The sequence below is a fragment of the Triturus cristatus genome, chromosome 1_1, assembly GCF_964204655.1.
Source record: "Triturus cristatus chromosome 1_1, aTriCri1.1, whole genome shotgun sequence".
NCBI classification, from domain to species: domain Eukaryota; kingdom Metazoa; phylum Chordata; class Amphibia; order Caudata; family Salamandridae; genus Triturus; species Triturus cristatus.
Window position 1 is genome coordinate 956,733,303 of NC_140579.1, and position 17,005 is coordinate 956,750,307.

At 47.8% G+C, this 17,005-nt stretch overlaps 1 pseudogene; it reads right to left on the reverse strand.

Annotated features, from left to right (window-relative positions):
• Positions 1-17,005, reverse strand: part of LOC146871375 (butyrophilin subfamily 1 member A1-like) — a 525,534-nt pseudogene that overhangs the window by 308,685 nt on the left and 199,844 nt on the right.

The window sequence follows — 17,005 nt, forward strand, 5'->3', positions numbered from 1 at the left end:
TAACATGTGTAAGCATGCCCGGGCCCCTCAAGTTCCACTTGGGTGACGGCTAATCAAAGAAACCGCCCAGATTCTCTCCCTTCAGTCCCTAGGCGAGCCCGCCCCCCCTCCCCTCCACGCCCACGAGGCACACACCTGACCTCCCACCCTCACTCATCTAATGCAGCCCTCTCCTCCTCTACCTCTCGTCTCTCCTGAGCCCACCGCACAAAGGGTTCCCAGATGTCCCGTGGGCGGGAGGCTGACGGCAGCAAGTCCCAAAATGCGCTCAACTGCACATGGCCATAAGTCACATCTGCCAGCCATCCCTTCACCGAGGGCACCTGGCTTCTACCCCAATGTATCGCCACCTGCCGTTTAGCATACAGAAGGAGCAAAGCATGTAGTTTACATTCTTTAGGTGGCGTGTTCTTTACATAGCCCAATACCCCCAACTCAGGGGATGGGGCATCAGTTCGACCCAACATCTGATCGACCAGAGTGAACACCTGGGACCAAAATTCCGCAAGCTTGGGGCAGGACCACGCCACATGCAAGAAAGAGACAGGTTCACCCCCGCATCTCCAACAGCCGACATCCTCCCTTATGCCCATTCTATGTAAAGCGATCGGTGTTCTATAAATTCTATGCAAATACTTAAAATGTATAAGCCTCAGTTTATAATTCGGGGAGAGCTCAGCTAGCTGTCCACAGCAGAAGGTCCACTGCTCTTCCGATAGGGGAGAGCCAAGCTCCTCATTCCAGTGCTGTAGGGACTGAGGTCGAGCCGCCGGCGCCACACTTTGCATAGACTTATAAAGCCAAGTGACCAATCTCCGGGGAGACGGGGAACCCACCACGCCCTCCAGCGCCTGTAACACTGGGGGGGCCGCCAGGAAGTCCTCACTCAATGCCCGGCAGGTCTCCCGCAGCTTGTGGTATAAGAATAATTCAGAAAAATGCACCGCTTGCCCCTCCGCCACCACCGGCGGCTGCATGAAGTTATTATCATATAAGGGCATATAAGCGCATGTCTGGCGCTCCCAGCCCACCCCGTGTTAACGGCAAAGTCAGCACATCCCAGGATGCTCGTGCCTGGCCACCAGCCCACACTAGCTCGAGTAGATGTGATCGTAGCGTTACGAAAAAATGTGACGTCAAAGGAACCGGTATATTCACAAATAAATATAAAAATTTAGGTAGAACCACCATTTTAATCAGGGCTATCCTGCCCGTTAGGGACAGAGGTAGCCTCACCCATATCTTGACCCTTTCCTCCAGCCACGTGACAGCCCTCCCAAAGTTTAGAGTGCAAATGTCCTGAGGTAACCGACTCACCCAGATGCCGAGATACTTAACAGCGTCTGTTTCCCACCGTAAGGGGTATTCCGATATCATCCTCTGGGTGCTCTCCGTCAACGGAAATACGCCTGATTTGGACCAATTTACCGCTATACTGGCCAGCCCCTCAAAGCGGATGAATTCTCGTAGTACTATGTCCAGGTTCTCTTCTGGCTTTGTGAGATAGAGTGTTACGTCATCGGCATAGAGCGATATCAGCAGACTTCGTGAGCTAAGTCCTATTCCTCGCGCCGTGTGATGCTGTCTAATGCGAGCCGCTAGCGGCTCCATCGCGATTGCGAAGAGTAGCGGGGACAGCGGGCATCCCTGACGCGTACCCCACGAGATAGGGAATGGATCCGAGATCATACCGTTCAGCCTAACCCTGGAACAAGGCATAGTATATAACAATCAGATCTTGTTGATTAAGAGCTGACTAAAGCCGATACGGTTCAGTATTGCAAATAGATATGGCCATTCCAGAGTATCAAAAGCTTTGGTGGCATCCAAGAAGACCACCGCAGCGTGCACGTCCGGATGTAAATAATGCAGGATAGAAAAGATCGTACGTAGATTATGAGAAGTGGACCGCCCCGGGATAAACCCAGACTGGTCCGGTAAGGCTATCAGGGGTAGCATTGGTTGTATTCTATTAGCAAGCAGTTTGGCCAGTATTTTCACATCCACATTTATTAAAGAGAGAGGCCTGTAGGAGTCCATCTCTTCCTTTGGTTTATCCGGTTTGAGCAGGGTAATAATCGACGCTTCACGCATCGTTTTGGGAAGTATCCCCACCTGCAAAGCCTCCTCATACACCGCCAGCAGCCGGGGAGCCAATTCTTCAACATATGTCTTATAGAAGGCCGTGGTCAGACCGTCCGAGCCAGGGGCCTTATCGAGGGGCATATTTTTGATCACCTGGGCCACATCTTCGGCAGTTATCGGGAGATCCATGTATTCTCTATGTTTGTTATTGAACCAGACCAACGCTATGGATTCCAGAAAGGAGTCCAACCCTTCCGGGCATGCACCCTGGGTGGCAGTGTACAGCCTGAGAAGGCATGTAGGATGTCCTCTTGCCCCCTGATTGTGGCCCCGGTTTTCGAGCGCAGTTCATGGACATATGTCGCGGACCTGTACGGCTTTATCATATTCGCCAGAGTGCGATCCGGCCTATCCCCCTCCCCGTACCTCCTGGCCTCTGTGTATTTACCTAGGAACTTAACTTCCCGCTGTGCCTCCGCATCATACTTTAAAAGCTTATTCTTCATTAAACCCATGATGTCAGGAGTGTTTCTGGCATAAAAGCGTTTTTCCAGATCTTGTATGTCTGCTTCCAGGGATGCAAGCGTACCTCTTATAGCTTTCAGCACCCCGGCCTGTCAAGCAATGCATTTGCCTCGAATAACCACTTTGAATGCCTCCCACAGGGAAGACTCAGTGTCCAACGAGCCTGTATTCAGCGCAAAGTAGTCAGTAATGTCCCCCCTTATCTCCTCCTTAAACGCCTCATCCAACAGAGCATGTCTCGGTAGGCGCCAGGAGAAGCCGCGCGGAGGCAGATCAGGCAACGACACTCGTAACAGGCATGGTGCATGGTCCGAGAGCGAGCGCGGCATGTGTTCAGCCTCCACCGTCCACAGAGCAGCATCCCTAGAGAGTAGCCAGTAGTCCAAACGAGACCAGGCGCAGCGGTGATCAGTGATACAGGTACCCTCCCTCAGCCCACCATGCCTGACCCTCCACACATCGACCAGGCCCTCCTCCTCAACAATCGCACCCAGAGCAGCACCTGCCGCGGGGTGCAGGCTGCGGACGGCACCCTGTCTATCCAGAGCATCATCTAACACTGCATTAAAATCCCCTCCCCAGAGGACGGTAGTGCACCCAGCCGCCCGCACCCTCGCCCAGACATCCTGAAAGAAATCAGGGGAGTCTACATTCGGGCCGTAAACAGCCACAATTGTCACCAGTATACCACATAAAAGTCCCCGGGCCAAGACATATCTTCCCTCGGGATCACATTGCGTCAGTTCTTCCCTCCAATCCAACCCTCGATTAACCAAAATGGCCACCCCCCGGGCGTAAGTTGAGTATGTGGCAGAGTATACATGACCCCAGCGGGCATGGCGAAGCCGGGGAGACGAGGAGGCACCCAGATGCGTCTCCTGGAGGAGGCATATGTCTATATTGTGGCGGACTAAGTAGGCGTGCACTAGTCTAGCCTTTCTGCAGTCATTCAGACCCCGCACGTTCCATGTTACACAGCTTAGGGCATTAGTTAACTTGTGGGTCATGTTTACGGCAAAACGATATACCCATTAGCCTCCACATCTCCTATGTACGATAGCGACCACATTGCAGATTACATTTAAGCTGGAATCAATTACCAAACCAAAACACCCCACCGTCCACCCCCCACCCACTCCAACCCCCCAAACAGGTTGTGAATTGCCCATCCTAGAACCAAGAACATCCAACAGAGTTGGGAACCTTCCCATGGGGTCGTGCCTATGCCAGCGTCTTACCCCGGTTAGAACAGGGTGGCCAGAAGATCTGCAGACAGCCTGGCCCGCCCGAGACCACATTTACAAAAAGGGGTAAATGTCAGCGCGGCAAGACATTATAGGAAAGGAAGCAGATGTTCGCAAATGTTCGGCACAAGGTTATTTAGCGGCAGGGGCAGTCAAGATACTGTGTATTAATACGATACCCATATCAGTCATTGTCACTCAGGTTTCCAGTCGCCACCTCCGCTCCCTCAGTCCGTCGTTTGGGCGTCCTTCCACCCACATGCTTGGCAAATTTCATCACCGACTTGGCATCCGCGAAGAAGTGTGTGGTGCCTTCAAATGCCACCTTGAGTTTCGCCGGATACAGCAATGAATATGGGATCTGCGCCTGAAGGAGAAGTCTCTTGGCCGGCATGAACTCCCTCCGCGCCGCCTGCACAGCTGGAGTGAAGTCCGGATAGAAAGAAACTGCATTTCCCTGGTGCGTTATCTTGCCCCTCTCTCTCGCAAGCCTGAGGATAACGTCTCTGTCCTGGTAGTTAAGAAGCTTAGCAATAATGGGCCTCGGAGGCGCCCCAACCGGTGGTTTCTGGCCCAGCGACCTATGTGCCCTCTCCACCACAAAGACCGCAGAAAGGTGCGGGCAAACAGCTCATGTAGCAGCTCCGTGATGTACGTCTCCATTTTGGATATGGCGGTCGTCTCCGGGATCCCCGTGACTCGGAGGTTGCTTCGCCTCGATCTAGCTTCTAAATCATCATTCTTCGCTCTGATGATTCCCAGCAGCTTGTCCATGTGTAGGAGCTGCTCCTTAGTCTCGACCTGAAACACATGGAAGTCCTCAGCACGCCCGTCCAGCAAGTCCAGCCGCGATTCATGCGTGGTAACCTGTGACTTGACCGACTCAAGCTGCGATGTGAGGGTGTCCAGCTTAGTGTCAATGTTGCGGAGGCTGGATCTCATCTCAAGCATAAGGGTCCTCAAATCCTCCCCTTGATCCTCCGTCACCTGTTCTTGCCTGTTCGCCGCATGCACCTCGGCTCCGGCGTCCACCTGCCGTGTCGCACGCTTACTGTCGAATGTAATCTTCGACTGCTTGGCGTCGTGCTTCCCCATCTCAGCCGCTGCGGAATCCTCCCCCAAGCCACCAGACAGAGGGCGGCCCTCCCGGCCAAAAAGCAAGGTCCTCTGCTCTCCGCAAAATAACCTCGATGGTGTGCCGGCAAATCCAATGGCCAGAGTAGGTGGGATGGTCCTCCGGGTGCGCCCCGGGTTCAGATCAACAGCCCCCCCACAGATGCAGGCAGCCCTCGGGTATCATACCGCGCCGGACCCTCTCTCCCGGCATCCCGGCGAAGGCCCCCCAATCAGAGCAGCTCGCCGCGGCCCAGGGGGTAGCTCCAACCAACAATCCCCCCTTGCAGGCGTCTGATGCTGGCAAACTCTTCCACGATATCCTTGGCCGTGTAGCACCTCCTGAACTAATGTGTCACTCCTCACCTCCTCATAGTGCCACGGGCGCGCACCTGCGGTCCCACGACTCAGCGACACGGTCCCACGCCGCCACCGCACAGCATCGGTCTACTTATCTCCTCTGCCAGCATGCGTTTACCTCAGGCCCAGCCTCGCAGTTTCATCGGCCGCCGATCTCGCCACCCGGTCACATCCACACGCAGGCCTCCCCGCTGCACACAGTCGGTCAACAGCTCCTCCTCGGGTCCCACAGAGGCGCCAGGGCAGCAGCACACACGGTCTCCTCCCCCTCAGGGCCGCTCCTCCGCTCAAGATCTCCCGCACCTCCGATAATCGTAGCGCTCACCTCACCGAGCACCGATCAGCTTCCTCAGCACTGCCATCAGTCGCCACCACAGTCCTCTAGATCATCAGCGGTGTCGGCAGCTACATGTCTCCCGCTTCAGCGTGTTCAGCAGCCAGGCCCTCAGCGAGTCCCCAGCCAGAGAGGCCTCCTCCGGCAGCCGGGCCCACAGCTGCGTGGGCGCCCCTGCCTCAATTGTACGCAGCGTCGCTTCCGGGTCGCAACAGCAGCAGCCCCTCACACCGCCACAGTCTGCAGCGGGCCGTATCTCTGCCGCTAAACACGCCCGGACTTCAAAATTTCACCTCCGTGCTCCGCGCCACATGCGCTATCGCCGCAGCAGGTCTTGGCGGGCTCAGCTCGTCCAAAAGTGCAGGATTAATAAAAGGATGTGATTGCGGCCGGCGGAGCTCGCTTAGATGGCAGCCATTCCGCGGCTCGGCAAGCCACGCCCCCCCCTTGTTGATGTTTTAGGGACAGTTAAGATTTTTTGCAAGGAGGGAATTTAGTATTTGGTGCTTCTTTAATATATATACTTTCAATTTCTGTTTTACATTTACAGCTTTAGTTTTCAGATTTATTTTTGACTTGGCGAGTTTAAGGATTTGTTAATTTAAAATGGAGCAAGCAGTGGAGAAAGTAGTGGTTGACATACTATACTACCGGTCAATGGGATTTATACAGTGTCTCTCTGCAGAAGGCAAGGAAGTGCGGTCAATCATCAACTTAGTTGGTAGTGTTGCCTAGAGAGCACATACAGACCGTAAATAGGTTCCGGGTGTCCAGTGCAAGATGCCATGAATGGCTGAGGTGGACGAGGGAAGTGTAGAGGAGATATCAAGGAAATGCAAGACCTCTGCAGGGAAAGACTGGATGCAATAATTATAATGGCACAATGGCTATGGTCTTCAAATTGTACGTACTACCATAGCTTTCCCATAATGTAGCACTGTAAAGAACAAGTACTACTGCTCCTCACCTTCATTTCACTGTTTATTTTGACTGCGTACAAACGAAAGGTCATGTAAGTTCTGAAGGAAAATGACCCTAAATCTGCTGTTCTACACAGAAATAAGGAATGCTTAATCCCTCTAATGTTATGGCCGACCCATTGTGTCTTCTGCACTATGGGCTTTCCAGAGGAAGGGAGAAGTTCAGAGGAACCCCTGGTGCTCACACTGGAGGCTCCGTTCCAATGCTTACTTTGATGGAAGCGGACACAGAATCGATTTCTCGTACGTTTCTACCTCGACCATCAGTGATCTCAGAGCGAAGAACAGCACAGATCCCACCAGATGGTACAACAAAGAGCAGATAGGGGCACATGTCTGGTGGGATCACTTCCCCCGGTGAAGTCCTCAACTTTAAGGGAGGCATCACTGGAAAGGAGACAACCTCCAACCATTTAGGGGTGCCTTTCTCAAATTGAGCCCTGCGGTGCCTCTACACTCTACGGGCAGGAATCTCATTAGACCACAAAGCAGTGCTTAATTTGAGCCTGTGATTTCCGATGCTTGGCACCAGCACTTAATTGTCAACACAGGTGCTTGTGACAGTCTGCCATAAGGTGGCACTGTCTGGCCAATTTAGAGATGACCACAACAACAGTTAATTATTAATTCAATATAAATATCAAATTTCTATGACCTGCCGCCCAAGCCATTCGTATTGCTTTGGGGGTCTGAAATAGTCCGAATTGTCACACCTGTAGGAGTGTGATGTTAGTAGCTATGTTGTTACCATCATTGGCAGTGCTGGTATGGGCAATCTGCGGTGCAAGCTGCAGTAGCCTCCTGACAAGAGCCTCCTGACAGTAGCCTCCTGACAAGCAACACTTATTTTTATTTTTTACAAATCAAGCACTGCCCCAAAGTTTCATTGTTTTGTTTGTGAGGGTGGTTACTGACCCCTGACATGGGTCAAACCCCTCCCCCTCATGAGGAGATAATTTCCCTTTTAGATTTTCCCTTCCAATGGAGGTTGGGGCAATCGGGATCCCAAAGGAGGCAAGATCAGCACCTCAGGGAAGGAAATATTTGGAGCTCATATAGATTTTTTCGACCTATCCCACCACTGGCGCAGATGACTATTTGGTGGTACTTAGTCTTCAGCTGAAGTATTACAAACAGGGGGATACCCGTTTATACTCCACTTGAGCTGACCCAGAGGTATTAATCATTGGAAATTTCCTTTACAGAGAACAGACCTTAGGTGACCCAGAAAGTACTCAAAAGGGGGCATCCAACAATTCCAAAACAACCGATTGTCAGGCCTTGCCCTAAAAACATTAACCCTCTGATCTACAGCTCGGTAATACTTAACAGAATTCCACCAAGCATTCCAACTGGGAGAGGGTTCCTGATGCCACAACAAACAAATCTCTGTCCTGGCCAACAAGATCAGATAAAATATCAATTTATGTTGGGATCCAAGGTAATCTCGTATCCCACCCGGCTTAGGCACAAAACCAAAAAGAACAAGAATTGGGTTTACCTCCACCTCCACACCCATGACCCTGGAGATAGTCTTACCCACATCCGACCAAAATTCTTGTATCCTAGGGCAAGACACTAATATGTGGACACCATCCGCCTTCTGGAATCCGCACCTCCAGCATTTAGCTTCTCCTTCACCCTTCAATTTAGATATTTTAAAAGGGGTCCAGTATATCCTATGGAGTGTGAAGAAATGATTTCTTCTGAGTGCAGCAGATTTAACCACGGAATAAAGCAGATCATTAGATACTTGCCATAACTCTTTCCAATCCTCGCTTGGCAAGTAGTTCTTCCAGACCTGGTAAGGCTTTTCCATCCCTCATTCTACTGCAGCCAGAAGATAATTATACCATAAGGCAACTTCTTTCTTCCTTGGACTCTGATTTTGCAAGTCACTTTCCATGGAGTTTTCCTCACAAGACAACCAGTTTTGAGATCTACACCAAGAGGAGAGCTGGTAATATTTAAATCTAGACAAGGTTCTGTTTGTAATATGGTGCCATACCTCCCAAGGATGACATATACTGTCCACTACCAGGTCCCCCCAGTGGAGGACTCCTGCTGCTATAAAAGGCTGAGCTAGGGAGTCCAAAAGGCACTCCGGAATTCCAGGTGAGTCCCACACCGGTGCACATTCACTGTAATAAGAAAGCCCCAAACAGTTTCGACAATCCGACCAAAGCTTGGCCGCCATACCCAGCGTCTTCAGCCGGACCTTTTTATAAAATTTTGGAGAGCCGAATTTATACATAAAACCATGCTCCTCTGAACCCACCAGCATAGCTTTAAACATATTACCAATTAATGAACTATCCGGTGTATGCAATAGCATCCTAATATTTTTCAGCTGATAGGCCCAACAGTAGAGCTGGAAGTCTGGTAGATCCATACCACCCTGTGTTAGTTTACGCCTGAGTTTTATCCAGGACAGCCTAATCCCTTTTCCTGCCCAAATAAAACAAGAAATCCTGCCCTGAATTTTAAGAATCTCAGCTCCTGGAAATTCTAAAGGTATATTATTAAAAAGGTAAGCATACTTCGGGAGGATACACATTTTGACCAAATTAACCCGATCGTAGTGAGATATAGTAATATTCTGCCATCTTTTTAAGAGAGACTCAACTTCCTTTGAAACTCTATCTAAATTGACCTTTGGGATTTTCCTGGGATCGTGAGTTATTGTAATTCCGAGGTATCTAAGTTCTGTCGCATATGGCTGAACCTGGTTAACAATATTCCAAGCCATAACCTCAGTCTTATCTTTATTTATTTCATAACCCGATAGTTTCCCAAAGTTTTGAGTTTCAAATATAAGTTCATGTAAGGTACTGTCCACATTAGAAGAGAACACAACCAGATCATCGGCATATAAGGCTAATTTCCTAATATACCCACCAAATTCGAAAGGAACAATTCTTTTATTTGATCTTAAACTTTGAGCCAAATGCTCCATGTAAATGTCAAATAAGATAGGGGACAAAGGGCAGCCTTGCCTAGTGCCACGTTCTATATTAACATTGGAAGAGAGATTTCCATTGACTAAAATCCGGGCCCGAGGAGTACTATACATTTTTTTAATAACATCTCTAGAGCCAGGAATAAAACCCATAACCTTCAAGGTTCTATCTAAAAATTGGCAGTTGACACGGTCAAAGGTTTTAGCCGCATCGACCGTGATGATTGACAGAGGAAGACCCCTGGATGAAACCATATCCACTGTACCAACTAAGGTATATACCAAGTCTGACATTTGTCTACCCGAAAGGAAACCCTTTTGATCTTCGTGGATTATTTGGGCTGCGATCTTACAAAGCCGTTTATTCAATATACCTGCAAAAACCTTATAGTGAACATTTAATAAGGAAATTGGACGGTACGATTGACACTGAAAGGAGTCCTTTCCAGGCTTCGGAATCAGGGTAATAACCGCATCATACCATGAATCCGGCAGAGGGGATGTACCCAGGGTCTTTCTGGCACAACCTCAGGTAGCACAATAAAAATAACTTTTGAGGGAAGCATTGCTGGAAAAGGGAGAATATTACCTTTGCAGATATGTCTCTCTCAAGCAGATCCCAGTTTGTGGATAGTGGACCGTTAGACTTGGTCCTCTCTGCAGGTTCATCCTCAAACTTTTTGCCTTGATCCTCCTGTTTTCTGTACTGGTTTTTATGATGGCTTTTAGAACTCTGTACTTTAATACTGCTAACCAGTATGGAAGTGCTTGTGCTCTCTCCGTTAAACAAGGTACTTGACTTACACCCATTTGGCACAATAAATTTACTTGCAAGTCCCTAGTAAAGAGGTACTACATGTACCCAGAGCCTGTAAATTAAATGCTTCTAGTAGGCCTGTGGCACTAATTGTGCCACTCACTTAAGTAGCCTTTTAAACATGCCTAAGAGCTGCCATTGCAGCCTTTGTGTGCAGTTTTAACCTGAAATTTTGACCTGGCGAAATAAACCTTTTGCCAGGCCTAAACCTCTCTTTTGAAATATATATAGGCAACCCTAAGGGTAGGTCCTAAACAGCCCAAAGGACATGGTGCAGCGTATTTAAAAAGTTGAACATGCAGTTTTAACTTTCACACGTCCTGGTAGTGAAAAGCTCCTAAATTCGTTTTTCACTACTGTAAGGTTTACCTCTCTCCTAGGATACCATTGTGTTACCCTATTACATTTAATAAGTGTTAACTCGCAATTGGGAGCAGGTAAGAAGGCCAAGTAGATCTCTAAAGAACTGTAATTTAAAACCCTTTTTAATAGTAAAATTGGATTTTAAGTCACAATTCTGAAAATGCCACTTTTAGAAAGCTGGTGTTTTCTTGCATCAACCATATAGTGTGTGCAGCCTGTATCCTGGCTCACATGACTAGGTGTGGCTGGCAGTTGGCCTTTGAGTACAACTCCCAGACAATGAGGCAAAGGGGGAATTGATGTTGTCAGGATGGGCCATCTCTGTCAGGTCGAGGGGGGCAGCTGTCACCAACCACCCTTGCACAACACAAGGACTCTGCCTCAGCACCTGCACAAATGGTTTCTCGCTAGTCTCTTATCCCCCCAAACAAGCTGGGGCTGATCAGGGAGGCAGAATATTCCTAATACCTCTGTAATGGGAGGTGTCTCGAAGCTTCTCCCACTGCAGAGTGGGCACCGGGTATAAATAGTTGACCCTCAGTCCCAACTCTTCAGTACACTTCTGCCCCTGTGGAAGACTCAGAAGAAGGACTGCTGTGCTGCTGCAAGAAGGACTGCCCTGCTGCCCTGTTACTCTACTGCCTGTGTGAGGACAGGACCTGCACCTTGAACACAGGACCCCCATAGTGACTCCAATGGCTAGTTAGCTGGCCTCCTGATCAGAGCCTCAGGGACAGAACAGACGCCAACCATGGTCAACCCTGCACCTGGATTCTGACTGCTGTGAGTCTTAACCCCCCAGAGCGGTGCCCCTCTAGTCCTGGACCCTTAAAAGTGGGGCTCAAGGTGCACTGCAAGCTCAGCTTTGGTCTCATCAGAACCCACAAGCACAACGCAAACCCAATGCAGCTCTTCGCAGCTCCTCATTGGAACTGACGCAAACCCTCATTGCACACTGCCCAGCTCATTGGATCCGCCACGGTGCGACTCATCCTTGACGCGGACCTTGCAACCTCTTGTCGGGACCAACGCAGTGCGACACATCCTAGAAGCAAGCCAACACACTAGCCCTTGCAGCTCACTGGAACAGCTGCTGCGCAATGCATCCTTGGCTCAGGCTTTGCATTGCTTCTTGGGTGCACCACCGACACTCCGCAACTAGTATTTAAGGTGTATTCCTACGTGAGACTGGCTCTATCTCTGTATCCAACCCACGCTCCATTGTGTTCAAAGTGAACTTGTGACTGGCCCCGGTCCAGCGCAACCAGATAACTAGTTGGCGCTTTGTGCTTTTAAGCACTATTTTAACATAAGCCTTTGAAATTGCATATCTACGGTTTTACTAATTGGATTTTTGTTGTTTTGGTGTCAAATAATTTATTAAAATGCACTCTATTTTTTTTAATTGCTGTGGGATTTTTCTTGTGCTGTGTTTTCACTTTATTACTATTTGAAGTGCTGCATAAATACTTTACACATTGCCTCAAAGTTAAGCCTGACTGTTTTGTGCCAAGCTACTGTCAAGTGTTCGGTACCTGCTTTTGTGCCACATTATATTTTCACACAGAACCTGCAGTTGTTTTCCCTTTCTGTTCTATCCTGGGATGTAGTCTGAACAGTAGACAAGGTTAAACAACAATGTCCCTTGTTATTTTGTTCTGGTCAAACACTCGCACCTGGACACAACACAGAAATGCAGCTGTTGTTTATGAACATACAAACCTTGTCATATAGGTATGAACAGCAATTTAACACACAGAAATTGAGAAATATTTTCTGAGAAGAGATCACAGCTGTGCCTGAGATGTAGATTGTCCATATGTAGAGGCTTAGGTACAGGGTAGGCTACTAATCCCAGAGATCTTTGCTATATAATCAGTTTACTTCTGTAGAAGGGTAGGGGGGCGTAGGCTAATCTGTCTTATAATATGATAAGGTTTTTCATAATATATGGGGGCAGATTTATAATAACTGGCGCATCCCTGCATATCAGCAGGGATGCGCCAGTTATTATGCGCCACAGCTGCGCCACCATGGATGCGCCGCATTTATAATGCGGCGCACCATGGGGCAAAAACGGCACAGATGCGTGACACATCTGTGCCGTAAAAGTGGCGCATTGCTGGAGTTGCGTCGCAAGCGCGACGCAGCTCCAGCAATGCTCTGGGGGGCCCTATCTGTACAATGCTGCGTCAATCCTTACGCCTGCTTAAAGCAGGCGCAGGGTTTTGATGCAGCATGGGCCTAAAAGTGACTGAGTGAAATCTTGTAGATTTCACTCAGCCACTTTTAGGAGGCGTTCCTGCGCCGGAACGCCCCCACCTGCCCTGGAACGCCTACATGTGGCGCAGGGCTTTACAACGTGACGCATCTCCCAGATGCGTCACGTTGTAAATACCCCGCACCATGGCGCAGGATTTGCGCCGCTGCTGCGTCACAAAAGTGACGCAACAGCGGCGCAAAAGTGGCGCAAGTGCAACATAAATCTGCCCCATGGTTTATTGTCTACGCTGATGGTATTTTTGCTAGGCAGTTGTTTTCTGATTGTGGCACGTATACTGCATTCTACAGCACAATAGATTAAATAAATATTTCAAACTTCCTTTGTCTCTCTGTTATATCTTACTGTGGACGAGTACAAGTGTAAGAGCGAAAGGGGGTGTCCTGTTATCACGATCCCTGAGAGGGTCGGGAGTGTTGTGTTCTGTGGTGTCAATTCAATTGTCTCTCTGGACATGAGTAGGAGGGCAAGTGAGACACTATAGCTAGTTGGACTCGGGCTTTTGGTACTGAGGTGATACGGTGACGCAGTCACTATCTACTGATGTTCTATGGTTCCATCATAGTTCTGTTCCTGAGCAGAATTCCTGCAACACTACCAAAGTTGATTTGGGTCTGCTTGTGTTTCACCATGACAAGAATTTTGGTTGCTGCTTTTGTAGCGTTTCATCACCCTCAACCAATAACCCAATTTCCTACATGGACAAACTTTGATCCATAAGCAGGGACTCCACCAGACACAAGACACTCAGCGGTACATTAGGATGGAGTGCGGATGTACTCCGCCGGGCGGGCTGTAGCAACCGCCGGACCGGCGGTGGACATCCGCCTGCCATCGAAGCCCTGGACACTCGGTCCGATTAGCATTGCGGTCGTGACCGCAGCAGTGTGATTTTCCGCCCGCCACTTTTCCACTGGTTGCAGTCCGCCCGCTTGCCTGGCGTGCGGAGTTGGACCGCTACAATTGTTGCGGATCAGGTCCAAGCACCACCGGCACGATTATGATGCCGGCGGTAGCCATCTTTCCGCGGCGGTTGAACCGCCATAGAAAGGCATGCGGAGAATGTCTCCGCGGGTCCATTGCGGACCCTCAATGGCTTGGGGGTGTGTGTGGGTGCACTGGGAGGGGGGTACCGATGGTACCCCCCTACATGTCCCTGTACCAGGTGGCAGGCATTGTGCAGTGCCTGCAACACAGTGCAGGGACATGCAGGACATGCTTGTTTGGACATCGCGGTGGTGCTGCTGGCAGCACCGCCCGCCACAATGTTAACCACCGCAATCTGACTGTCGCGGTCAGATTTTCAATGCGGAGCATAATAATTGGACCGGCGGTTTTCCTGCGGTCCTGGCTGGCGGGGTTTTCCCGCTACCATGGCGGTCGGAGTGATTTTCCGACTGCCATGCTAATAGAACCCTCAGTGTTTTTTTCTGGAGGAGGGTGTTCAGCCATCCACCCTCCTCCACAGGGTGGCATAATTTCATAATTTTGTTTGAGATTTTCCCTTGCCTTGGGTGTGCCCCATGTCACCTTCTTTGAGTTAAGCCTTGACTGCTCATCCACAGCTACTTAAAGAGTCAAGAAGGCAAGGGAGCCTAACTTTTCGTCCAGTGCTCTCTCCTTTGATATCGACTGACTGTTGCTATGGCTGCAAGGATATGGGAAAAAGGCTAGCAACTGATCGGTTTTACCACGATAAACAAAACCAAAAACAACAAATAAAGCTGTTTACATGTTTCATAAATGCCTCAGTTGACTAACTAAACCGCAGAAGATCCACAGGCCTCAATTTCATATTCAAGCAGTAGTAATAGAACTTTCATCCTTCATAGATCAAGAAAATGTGTGATGTATTATACAAATATTCATTTTCCAAATAGCTAGGAACAGGACAGGCTGTGGTATTGGTGATGTCAATTCAAGTCAAGTCAAATATACTTTATTTCGGCATGCATGCCATAAAAGTATCCACATTCACAGTTTAACACCAATGCCCAATATATAAAACCGCAATATTTTACTTTAAATGGGTAGCGACCATAAATTAACCTCTTCTGTGCCCATGACGAGATAGTCTTGTCATGGAGCACGGTTGCGCTGTGCCCATGACGAGACTATCTCGTCATGAACCCTGCCCGCTAATGTAACGCCCGGCACAGGCGGGGGAAAGGGCGGGGCACTGAAGGGGTTAATATAAAATCAGAGCATCTATGAATGGTAATGATAAACATTACAAAATATAAAATGCATACAGTCATCAATATTACAATTATATTAATAAATCAATATTATTAGGGTCTCCTCGATTAATGCAATTTCTATATTGGGAACCAGCCACACAAAAAGATGTTCTAATTGGGTCAGTGCTACCTAATGCTCATGAATGACTCTCAAATGTGGTTTAGCTCTGTTATTTTTTATTCATACAAGGTCTAATTCTGCATTTCACTTTTAATCGTACATTTAATTTTAGATAAATTATTACACGATTGTGTGGAAACAATCGGTCGGCAATTTTTAACCAGTTGTTCAGCTGTTAGCAAAAGCTGCTACGCATTTTCGCTAAAATTTGCACTGAGCTAATAGAGGTAAATATTTTATAAATGCACTTGCTTGGTTAACCATTATCCATTTAATGGTTAGACTTTCGATTGTTCTAAACAAAATGGGTTTAATTACCTGATGATAAAATAGACCTGAAAACGTTCAGGCAACCCAGTTAGTGCAGAGATCTGCGAAGGCACTTCAGTAAAGATCTATTTGCCTACCAGTACTAGCACAATCGATTTAATGTTCATTTAATTGTGATACAAAGGAATACAGTTATTTTCCAAGGTGGCATACAATAGTCGTCTACTTTAAAACAAAGTTTGTTTATTGTTTTGTCTTTAGTACGCACTTACATTTTTCTTTTTGTGACTTCCTCCTTTACCAGACCGGTAGAATTAATAAACAAAGTGCAAGAATGAAGAATACACAGAAAGCCGCCATCCAGGAGGAATCCTTCAAGAACAATGAATCTGTATAGAAAAAAATAAAAACAAATTCAATGGATCAGAAAACTTAACTGGCAAAGGAAGAAGGAGGCATACTGAAACTTGCATTTAAAAGATTATTTGAAAGAAATTCTCTGTGCAACTATACCAAGGACTGAATTTCTAAATTAACCTGGGTTATACTTGTGACTTTACTTAACTGTCTCCACATCATCACCAATATTTTTCATAGTAAAATCTCAAGGTTACGCATTTAATCAATACCTACAAATACTGGCTGGTGATTTAAAATCTACAATTGGAGCGGATTTTCTCAAATATCCTGTGAGGTATTCTACAATGTGTGACTGTTGATCGAAGAAGTAAAACCCAAGTAACGATATGTTTTAAGACACTTTAAGGATAGATTCTTGGGTGATCACCATCTAATCCCAGTTTTGTTAGTCATGCAGCTAATAGTCTGATAGATCACATGTTGGTTCACATCTCCAATTTATTTTCTTTTATTGAAGATTTTCAGATTAAAAGAGGAAAAGTGATCTGATCACCTTAGTTGTCACCTCTACTTTACCCTCTACTACTACAGGTGATTTTAAGTATAATGGTAAGTCTAATAATAACTACTAACCCTTCTTACAACTTACTGAACCTACCCTTAATAACAGACATCTCGGGGAGATTCATACTGACCCAAGATCTAATACCACAAGGGTAATTAAGACACAATAACCAGCCATCATGCATGGCATGTTGAACGTTGGAACAATAACCCTTAAAGGATGCATTTGATTTTAGAGTGCTCAGTACCAAATAGAGGATGAATAGATTTGCATCCACAGACTTCCATATAGGCCGAAGTGGTAAGATTTGTTTCACTGTAAGAGTAGTTAGCAAAGAGAACTTTAAATGCAGCGCTGAACTTTGAAGTGTGTAACAGGGAAAGTTATC